An 11,854-nucleotide genomic window follows, 5' to 3' on the forward strand; every position below is an offset into this window, starting at 1 on the left:
ATTTTTCAAAATGAAAAATTGTTTTACTTATTCCGGAAACCTAAACAAATTTTTTTATTTTCGTGAAACCTTACGAAATTCTTACTAGTTTTAATTATTTTTAAATCGTTTCAAAATTTTTGGGTATTTCATAAACTTACTTAAATTTGAAATTAAATTTTTGAAGCCAACATAAACTTAAAAAAGATAACAAATTTTGCCACAAATTTCATAAGACGGTTTAAAAAGAATCACGTTTCTTATTTTTTATAAAATGATGCAATATGGAAACATTGCAAAATATTGTCCGCAAAATCTTTTACATACTTTTTAAAAAATTTAGGAAATATTTAAAAATGTTTTCTGATCTTTCTTCTATTTTCTCTTAGAATTCATCACAAAACAATGATTAAAAATGTTCTCATGACATTTTCTTCATTCTCTTAACGCCCTGCAAAATTCAGTTGAACTAAAAATTTCTCCCAATAGCCAGCGAAAGCGAACCGTGGAGCCGGGTGAGCTCGAGTTCGTGCTTGTGAATTTTCGGCTGTACACGATGCTGGCCGACGCAACATGTAACACAGCCGACTCACTGACCCGCTAACGTTTGCATGAATTGTTTCCAGTCGGAAGAGTGGTGGGGCCGAAAAATTCCACATTCTAGAGACACTGCGAAAAAATTCTTATTCTGCTTCCGACAACTTCAAGTGCAGCGACTTATAATTGTCTACTGAAAAATTGTGAAGTTTTTCGAGAATTAGGAATATCTCTTGTGTGGCTCGAGAATTCTTCGTTTATTTTATTCACCTAGTGAAGGTAAATATTCATCACTTTATTTAGAAGGAAATATTTTAAGATTTAATTTTGTCCTTTTTTTAAAGAATTATTTGTTTAAGTATATTCGGCACCCTATTTGTGGAATATTCCTGAGCGGACTAATTAATTCATTGAGTGATTTGTTGAATTCGGTGTAATATTGTTCATTTTGATATTTTGTATTTTAAATTGCGCTGCTATATGTATGTTTTTCCTATTGTTTATAAATTATTATTTAAAATATCCTCCTAATTTTGTTGCTAAATTATTTCTAGGAAATTGCTTCTTGCTTTTTGTCAAGTATTACCCTCTGTCCTATAGATTATTGTTTTGTGTTGTAAATTGTTATACATTTTCATCAAATTTAGTCTAAAATGTTGTCCCTTTAACCTCCAAAATACATTGTAATTTTATTAATTACTGTTATCTAACCCAATTTTTTAGTTTTGGAAAACCATACGAAGAATCAATTGCAATTTTTTGAAATGAATTATTTCCGCCATTTTGTTAAAATTTCCTTATTTCGTCACTGCTTTGTTTTGTAACTTTCTATTGTCCATATTGACAAACCTTTAACCTAGGAATAATTTAATGATACAATAAATTAATTCATTTTAAAATAATAAAAATTTAGTTCTTTCAAATATTTCGAATTTTTGAGAAATAGCCCAATTTCTAGAGACAGGGCTGAGCTAGTTAAACATTAATTCCCAGTTCACTAATTTTATCTTTGATCTTATTATAAATTTTAATTTTAATTATTTTTTCAATTAAAAAATTATTTTGTCTTATTGATGATTGATCTATGTAGGACCTTTTTCCCGTAGTCTAAGTTTAAATATTTATTAGGCACTGTGAATAAATTACAAATTACAACAAAATTCATCTTTCTTGTGAAAAGCTTGCCTTTTTCAGAAAGTTATATTTTTGGGTTGAAAATTCAACTGTTTGGTTGAAATTTGATATTTTTTTCTATCAATTTACATTTTGTACTTGTTTTACTGGAAATAAATCTGTTTTGGTCGAGGATGTAGCTATCTTGTTAAAAATTTAGATTTAACTTGTTAATTTATTCAGGATTTATTTTTCATGGAAGAAAATTCATTTTCATGGTTAGAAATTCATATTCACATTCTACTATTTGGACGATTTTTTGTTTCTGTTGAAAAAATGGACAGTTTCAGTTAAAAATTAATATTTGTTAGTAATATTTCACGTTTTTTGTTCAAAACTTAACTGGCAAATTCATTGTTGAGAGAAAGTAGGGAAAGTTAGTGAAAGTTTGAAGAAAGTATTTAAACAGACGGAAAATGAGGGGTAATGGAGTGAATTAAAGGAAATCAGGAGACATTTTTTTAAACCAAATACGTAACTATATATTAAAGAAAAAATTTTCAACTAAGAAATATGAATGTTGAACAAGTGGTAAAATTTCTACCAAAATAAGTGAACTGTCAATTTAAAGAAACAAATTTTCAACAAGTGTTAAATTTTTAAAAGTGAAATATTTTTAGTTTATAAGCAGTTATTGCAAATGCGTAATATATTTACTATAAACTTGAAATCCTGAAAATCTGTTTAAATATAAAATTGACCGAACCAAACTGCAAAATTTCGGAAATTTCTCAAAATTCTGCACATTTTTTTCAAATTTCGAAACAGTTCCATTTTTACCCAAAAAAATTTAAATTACTATCAATATATATAATTTTTTAACACAAAACCTAGATTTTTAAACTGCAGAAGAAAACCTGTTGAATTCAAATGAAATAGTAGAATTTTCATTGAAAATAAATAATCTTACATCTACGAATAAATCATTTTCATTAAAACCGTTGAAATTTCTCTTAAATTTGTTAATTTACATGCCAGAAAAAAATCATCTTTCCTGATATTACTTTAATTTTTTAACCCAAAAATATTAATTGGCAGAAACAAAAATCTGGGTTTCACCAAACAGTTGCATTTGTCTCAAAAATAACTTGATGCACTAAACAACAAATGCAGTAACTTTTTAAAAATGCACAATTTGTCTGTTCAAAAATGCATTTTTTTAAATTAAATCCTTGAGCTGAAAATTTAGCTGTTTATTTTTTGGTGTACAATTTATATATTTTTTCTATTTAAAAATTTTACTATTCGGTTAAAAATCAGAATGTAATGTTTTCTGAAAATTCATCTTATTGGCTGTGGATTTAATTTTTTTCTAATTCCTCTATTGCGAAATTTAACTGTTTTGTTGAAAATTCTTAACATAGGCTGAAAAATTTTAACTGTTTTGTAAAAAATAATGTATTTACATATTTCTTTGAAACCTTGTATTTTTAGGTAGAAAATAATTCTCCTTTCATAAAAAATTCATCTTTTTGACTGGAAATTCATTCACTTTGTGATTAATTAAGTTAATTTCTTAAGCTTAAAAGATATTTTTTTAAAGAATACATTGTTTAAGTTAGAAAAAGCAACTGCAACTATGTAAATAATTATTAATAAATAAAAAAATTTGCAGCAAAAAATCATTTTCAACAACTCGGCTAAGGACAAGAATTTTAATATATTTTTGACGTTAAGGGTAAACAGGGTTGTGGAATGCGAGGAATACTATTTAAACTAGAAATTTATATCCTTGAGTTATTTTTTTTAGAAAAATTAAAATTCAGTAGATAAAAATATTTAAGGATAGAAACGAAGTGATTCGACTTAATTTGGTTCTAGTTAAATAAAGGCTGTGTGCTAACATGAAACGCCGGAATTTCAAGACAAGTTATTTTGAATTTGAATTTTAAAGTTTTAAAAATGAATTTTGAAAAAAAAATTAAAATTTATCGTTGTAATTGTATTTAGAATAAGGCAAAATGTTATTTCATGTTAACAACCCTGCATACCAGGCTGGTTCAACAATACAGTATTTCCCAAAGGAAAAAAAAAACGTTTTTAAAAACGAGTTAACATTCAAAATTTGTCCTTACAAGCAGCGATAGAATACAAATAGGACATTCCTTTTTCGAACATTAACCCCATAAGTCTGTTTTATAGGGTCCAAAGAAACCCCATAGGTGAAAAATGGGTTTTGCGGAATTTTGGGACTAATAATAAGCTTTATGGCGGTTATTTAAATGAAAATTATATCTGTTACATAAAATACCATTTGAAACTGATAATTGGATGTTTAAATAAATTTTTTAAGCAATTTTCATATTGTAATAGTTCAATTTTAACAAGTGCGACTGTTTAAACAATGCATTATTGTTGTTGAAAATATTCGATTAGAATAATGCTACAAAATTGCAGTTTTCAAGCAAAGTTTTACTTTTAGGGCAATTTTTAATAAAAATAAGTTAAATAATTAATTAGAGTTAATAAAATCAATTGGCAAATTCCCAAATAATAAAATTTCTGGATTTGTAAAATTGACGAAGAATAAAATTCCCAAAAGAAAATGGCCGAATTACAAAATGTTCGACCTAGAAAATGTACGAATTAAAAGAATTTAAATAGTCGTAAATAAAAACAATAATGAAATGTAATATATTTCACGATATTGATTTTGTGCAAATTTTATTTATTTTCTTTGCGAAAATTACATCCAGAATATCTATATATTAATTAGACAATTATGCAATTGTTGAAGTAACTAACTAAATAATTAAATAATTGATAAATTACTAAATATACGGAGGTAGTATTTTTATAAATTCCACAATTACTGTAATTTTCACCATAAATTAATCAAATATGCAAAAAATTGATATTTTAAAGCATTGTAGATTGTAATTTTCATTTTTTTTTAACTTTCAGTTTAAGCAAAAACGATTTTTAGAGCGAATACTTTGCCTTTCATAAATAAATTTAATATACAATAAAAATTTTTACTTTCGAAGAATGTATTCGTAATAAAAACTGATTTTTATTTTCTTCCCGCTTGATTACAAATTTTTATGAAACAATTTTATATTTTAAATCATTTTAAATGTACAGAAAATTTATGAATTTGGTTGTCAAAAATGTCCAATCTCTATCGAAGTCGTGAGTTTGATTACTTTTTAATTATTGCGAGAGAACACTTTGTTTTTTATTAAATTTTAGTACACAATAAAACTGTTCAATTCAGAAAAATTAAAAAATTTTAATATCTGTCGCAGTGATAAGTTTGATTTTTTTTTTAAACTTCTGCGATACAATCTTTCGCGCTTTTGCAATAAAATGCAATGTGCAATAAAAGTGTTTGCTTCTGAAAAATGTATGCGTTATAAAAATACTTTTTTTTATTCGCCCCGGCACGATATAATTTTTAGTGAGTTTAAGCATTTTAAAATGCGTGCAAACGAATACTTTGCGTTTTTATAATAAAATATAATATACAATAAAACTGTTTGATTTAAAAGAAATGCGTAATTGAAGTTTCTTTTTATTTTTTCGACGCGTGCTTAAAAAGTTTTAGTAAACATTTTTATATTTTCGAATCATTTGGAAAATATAGAAAGTGAAAATAGTAAAATCACCTTCAAATTTGTCTCCCAAAAAAGCTCGATGCGGTTTTTTTATGTGAAATAATTTCTTAAGCTGAAAATATAACTTTTGTGTTAAAAATTCATAGTGTATATTAAAAAAATCAATTTTTAATATGTTATTAATTATAAGTAAATAAAAAAACCCAAAAAAATCACTTTCAGGAAACTTGGTCAAGTACAAGATTATAAATATATTTCATTTGTGTTGAGGGTAAACAGGGTTTTGAAATTCGAAGGATATTATTTAAACTAGAAGGTTGTGTATTTAAGTTATTTTTTGATAGAAAAATCAACATTCAGTAGATGAAAAGATTTAAATATAGAAGCATGCAAGAAACATTCAAAAATATTTTGTTAAAATTTTTATGAATACCGATCGGAAATTTTTTTGAATCCACACAAAAATAAATCCATTTAACCAAAATGATATTTAGAGCTGCAGCACGCCCCATAAAGTTTGAAACGTATTTTCCATAAGAAAAAAAACTTTTTTGTAAATCGAGTTGAAATTCAACATTTCTCTTTACAATTAACCTTAGAATACAAATAAGATATCATTTTTTAAATATTACGCCCATAAATCTGTGATTAATCATTAGTTTCATTAAGAGTGATTATTTCAACAATTTATTATTATTGCTAATAATCTTATTTTAGAATACGGCTGCAAAATTGCAGTTTGTAATAAAAACTTTCTCTGATGAGAATGTAAAAAGTTTTTTTTAAAGACAAAGTATAGTCTAGAAATAAATAAAACAATATGTTTATGTAACACTGAGTATTTTTAAAATATTTTTTTTCTCGAAAAATATTGAAGTTACCTAATATAATTACTAATTGCAATTCACCAATATAAAGTTTTTCTTGAATACCATGATAAATACGAAATAAGATTAATAATAAAATAAACCTAAAAATTTAGAGAAACAATTTATTTCTTAAAAGAATGATCAACTTTTAAAAAAATTTATACAGTTTTTATAAGATTCTTGAGAAAATTAAGAAAAACGTTTTTAAATATTTCAGATGTCTTAAAAAAGAATTTAGAAGATACTAAAGAAACTTATTTTATTTTTTCTAATCCTGAGAAACTCAAAAAATTGTCTTAATATCATTCAGATTTTTCTTTAGCAATTTTTGTAATCTTTTGGAAAAATTGCAAAATTTTGCTTTAAAATCTTTGACACTTTTTTCAAAAATTGTAGAAAATAATTAAAAATGTCTTGTACACTTTTTAAACCTTTTCTGAGAATTTTTTACAAAACAATGATTAAATATTCAGTTCACCTAAAAAAAATTCTTAACCCTAAAAAACTGAAAATATTGTTTCAAAGCCTTCCATATTATTTTTCCATAGATGCGATCTTGAAAAATGATTTAATCTCCTCCCATATTTCATAATAATTGAAAGGCTTCCAATTTTTTCGAATTCTCCAAAATAAGTTTTTAAACATAATATAATTTCCCGCATTTCTTTAAATATGTTTAAAACTTTACAAATTACACTGTTTTAACTACATGTCCCACCCAACTTCAGTAAATACAGGTACCGTTTCCCGACTAGCACCGAGTAAACCACGCTTACCCCGAAAGTGGTCTTATTAGGCAACAGTAATTTGTTGATAGTGAATTCTCTTTTGTTAAAGCTCCTTTAGCTTTAACGAACACATTGTCATCACGAATTGGGTATTGAAACAGACGTTTCATTAAAAAACTACGCATTATTAAAAAAAAGTTGTTAATAAATATTTTATTGCGATTTCTTTCGTTTTTTATAAACAGAATTTGCTTACTTCCAATGTTATTTTTACGATTAAAAAGTTTCAAATACGTTCTCTACTGCAACGATATCGTTTTTCAACTTCTAAATTAAATCCCTAACCTCAGTGAACCAGACTTTGCCAATTGAATTTTTTATCGCTTCGTGTTCTACGCCGCAGTTTTGATGCCCAATCGCTTCATCTCCTAATCAATCACTATAAGAATCTTTAAACGTGTCTAGGGTCGAGAGTTTAGATACAACCACGAAACTTCGATTAAGCAAAATTTTTCTTCTTTTGACTTTTTTCATAGTGTGAGTTATTTGGCTTAAAATGTTAATTTCCTTGTGTTTTTTTTTAATATTGTAAATGCTATAACTCTGGTAATTTTGGGTTTTATCAAAAACATTTACTAGATAAATTGTTCGTCTTTTTTAATGCTATGAATATCCGCTCAGAGAATTTTTTAATCTTTAAAAAAGCAGAATCAAAAACATTAAAAATGCCCTCACTTTTTGAATTTTATCCAAAATGTCTGATTAACGAGCATGACCTTCATTTTAAGATAATAAAAGAGTGTATCAAAGGAAATCCAATCTTTTAATTGTTTCGAAAGTTATCGTGCTAAAAAACTAAACCAAAACCATCCACGAACAGACAGACAGACAGAGAGATACATTCGTAAAAACCAGTTTTTTAAATTCAGATGTCTTGAATCGTGGAAATTTGACAAAAACTGCGTTAGGAGGAGAAAAAATTGTACACATATCTAATAACTTCTCTGGTGAGAATGTAAAAATAAATTAATCTTTCATGGATAATGTTTCTATAGTGATTAAACCATAAAAGTTATGTGGGTAAAATTATGGTGGCTGAAAATATTAGGTGGGACGAAGATTATAAAACAGCATGCAAGAAAGTTTTTTATTTCAAGATATTCTGACTTTGATTTTTAAATTTAGAGAGAAAGAGTGACAAAAATGTCTCATATTTTGACAGTTTTATTTCTTGGCATAATTGCATCAACCATGACTGAAAGGAAGTTTTATGAAAATAACTTTTCGATAAAAAATATTTGTTTAGAAGAATATTTTTCTGAGCCTATATATTTTGTGGAGGCTGTTACAAAGATAACTTTCTTTTTATAGATTAAACATTAATTATTTTCAAAGAAAATTTAACTATTCCATATTTAATTAAAATGCGTTCCTTTTAGTTTAAAAGTTCAAGGATTGGGCTCAAAATGAATGTTATTTGTAACAAATTCGTTTTATTTATTGGAAAATTTAACTACGTGGTTTAAAAATTATGTATTTTGTGAAGAATTTAAGTTAAGCATTTTGTTAAAAATGTATCTATTTTGAGAGAAACTTAAACATTTTTAAATTAAAACGCCATAGTTTCGTTGAAAATTAATAGTTTTAGTAAATGATTTAAATATTTGGTGGAAAATTCCTTTGTTTTGCAGAAAGCTCGTCATTGTGTCTTAAAAATTCGAATTTTTTTATTTGTTGACTAAAAAATCTTTTGATTTCAAAAATTTAGCTCTTGTTTAAAATTCATTTATTTTGGAAGAAATTTGAACTTTTTTGGGTGATAATGATAATTAATACCTTAACAATTAATCTGTTTCGGTCAAGGATGAAACTACTTTGTCCAAAATTTATTTTTTGAGTTCTAAATTTAACTCCTTGATTGGAAATTCATGTGTTTTGTTACAAATTTATCTTTCTTAGTTTAAATTTAATCTTCATGGTTGAGAAATTATATTTTTTGGTAGAAAATTAATCTTGTCTGGATAAATGTTTTTTTTCATTCTATTTTTTTTATGTTGATAAATTTTTCAACTTTCACAAAAATAATTTTTCTCTTGTTTTTCTAATTTGATTTTTTCTAAATTTTCTAAGTTGTATTACTAAAATCAAAAAACTGCCCACCGAATCAATCACATCAATGCAAAGTATGCTGTACACCTAAATGCAAAAAACCTATATGTCCTCCTCATCAAGCGTCTCCAGTAAGTAAACAAAAAATCAAAAATCTAATAAAGTTTTTATAAAATTACAAATACATATAAATTATTAATATTTTAAATATAATTTTAGATAATTTCCTAATTGGTCAATTATTAATTATACACTGAATTATTTTAATTAAACAGGTATGTACGAAAGATACATGTAGGTGTAAGCCTGGGCTTTTGGTAGATGAGACTAAACCCAGCTTAGCGAGCGTGACGCAAAAGAACTGCCCGAAAACCAAATAAAACGAAAAAAAGAGCGGAGCCGGCTTATTTTCAACATTACAGTAAAAGCTTCAAGTGAAATTTTAAAACTGATGTTGTATACTATTCTTATGTAATCACTTATTATAAACCATAAAATAAATATCACTCTGAATAAAATTTCAATCTTTTTTTTAAAAACCGTCTCATTCACTCTAATTTATCCTACTTGCTCCTTAATTTTTCTTATTTCACCTACTTTCTTTTTCCTCACTTACGCTTACTTTCCCTTTCTCATTTTTCACTCTTTCTCTTATTCTTCTAACCTGATTTTTCATAATTCTTCTACTTCTCTACCCCTTACTTCCCTGACTTTACATACTACCATCATTTCCCTCTACTTCCCCTATCACCCCATAATTTTTTTTCACCTATCCTACTTTCCCTTCCCTTATTATTCTTAGTTTGACGACTTCCCCTCCCATAATATTTTTCCTTTTATTATATCTCCCCTCTCTTATTTTCCTGCTCTATGTATTCTTCTGCTTTCCCTCCCCTAACATTATCATTTCTTCCCGTACATAATTTCTTTCTTCTCTACTTTCCGTCTCTTTGCATTCTTAGCTGATTCTCTTCTTTTCTTGATTTCCTTTCTCAAATCTTACATCACTACTCCTACTCACCCTTATTTCTAATTGCTTTTCCTACTTCCTCTCCCTTACATTTACTGCCCCTACTTCTATCCCCTAATTAACCAACAATACACCTAGTACTCGCCTCCAAAGTTCCCTCCACTGTCTTTACTTCACCTTCTTATCTTTTTCTTAATTTCGTCGACTTATACCTGCATAGTTTCACCCAATTCCCCTTGCCACATTTTTGCAAATTTTCAACTACTTTCCCATTATTAAGGCTCCTACATATAGCAGGGTCCTTTATTAAGGCTCACTTTCCCTTGCCTCATTTCTCCCTAATTTCTCTGAGTCCCTTCTCTTCATTTCTTTGGATTCATCTACTTCGCTGACCCTTATTTTTCCTATTTATTGCTATTCTTTTCAAATTTCCCTTCACTTCCTCTGCACATTTTAATCCCGTCTCCCATGCCCTACTTCCCCTCTCCTTAGTCCACTTTCCCTCCTCCTCTTCCAAGCTATGACTCCTCTCCCCCTACTCTCATTCGCCCTCCCTTTTTTTCTTTCTCCTACTCAACCTCATATGCAATCATTTCCTCTACTTTTCTCTCTTAAACTTACGTAAGCTACTTCCTAGTACCTTATTTACCCTAGTCATCCTCCTTTAATTTTCCCTCTCTTTCGCTTCTACCACTCCCTTAATTCTCCTTTATCGACCTACAGTGGGTCAAAAAAAATTTCCCTGGACAAATTGATTTCCAGAAGACAATTATTATTAAATTTTAACTTTTCTTTTGAATGAAAGGTAAACAAATTTTGCATTGAACTTTCAGGGAAAATTTTTAATTGTTGTTTATGTTTTTATTCATTAATTAATAAAAAAATGTATTTTGAAGTATACCGATATAAAACAATGCTTTGATTCAATAAAAAGTACCTGAAAAACTGAAAGCAACTATCTGAAAAAGATGTCCGATAGTAATGCAAATTCTAAAAAATTGATTAAAATTATTATAGACAAATAACCGAATGAAATTGGTTTCGTGGGGATTGGCGGCGATTCCTTGCTTTATTCGCACTACACTTGAACAATTTATGGACAAAAAGAAGTTTTTAGTTGAATCAATAAATTTTAATAAATAATTTGTTAGTGCTAAAAGCAATTTTTATAAACCTCAGTATTATATTTGGTCAAAAAATAAACCTTAATAATTGTTTAAACTACCTTAGTTAACAAATTCGCTATATGGCTATTTTTAGAGGTGCAAACTTGATTTTTTTGATGCAAGTAACTGTAAAGAACCTACTTCTAAATTTTTTTAAACATTTTTCTTACAGTTAAAAATTTATTATTGTTAACAACAATTGCTTAAACAAATTTTTATCATTTTATGTATTTATAAATAAAATACCGACTTTTTCACGGAATTAACAACCAGTTCTTCCGTTATGATTTTTTGCGATGAATCGGTAACATTTGATAATTGTTTAACGAAACATAATTAACAAATACATTATTTGGCTATTTTTTCGAATTTAAACTTGTTTTTTGTTGGTAATCAACTGCTAATGACACATTTTTAAACTTATTTTGATATGTAGGTAACGATTCACTACTTTCAATTTCATTTGATATGTAGTTAACAAATTTTTCTCGGCTAATGCATCTGTAAACCAAATTTGTTTTCCTTGTGGAACATAATTGAAATTACTTATCAATATTTCCTTGTCATAAGTGGATCAAAATTAATGATTTATTAAACAAACTTACTTTCACTTGTAAACGGTTTATTTTATATACCGTGTATGGCTACTTTAATTATAAATTTTTCATAAATATAAAAGTTTTGAATTGATATAGAACTATTTAAAAAATTTTAAAAACTGTGTTATTAACAGTTGATTACACAAAAACACGAATTTAAATGCTGA

At 26.9% G+C, this 11,854-nt stretch overlaps 1 long non-coding RNA gene across 2 annotated transcripts; it reads left to right on the forward strand.

The window, feature by feature from the left end:
- The first annotated feature begins 548 nt into the window (after positions 1–548).
- Positions 549–9,470, forward strand: LOC117180384. 2 transcript variants are annotated; one of them, XR_004468039.1, is made up of 3 exons: positions 549–795; positions 8,974–9,083; positions 9,228–9,470. It is a non-coding gene; the product is annotated as an uncharacterized LOC117180384 (long non-coding RNA). The 2 variants fall into 2 exon arrangements; XR_004468038.1 differs by lacking the exon at positions 549–795 and having other exon boundaries at positions 8,855–9,083.
- Positions 9,471–11,854: the final 2,384 nt, after the last annotated feature.

The sequence above is a fragment of the Belonocnema kinseyi genome, chromosome 9 (assembly GCF_010883055.1).
Source record: "Belonocnema kinseyi isolate 2016_QV_RU_SX_M_011 chromosome 9, B_treatae_v1, whole genome shotgun sequence".
Taxonomy (NCBI): domain Eukaryota; kingdom Metazoa; phylum Arthropoda; class Insecta; order Hymenoptera; family Cynipidae; genus Belonocnema; species Belonocnema kinseyi.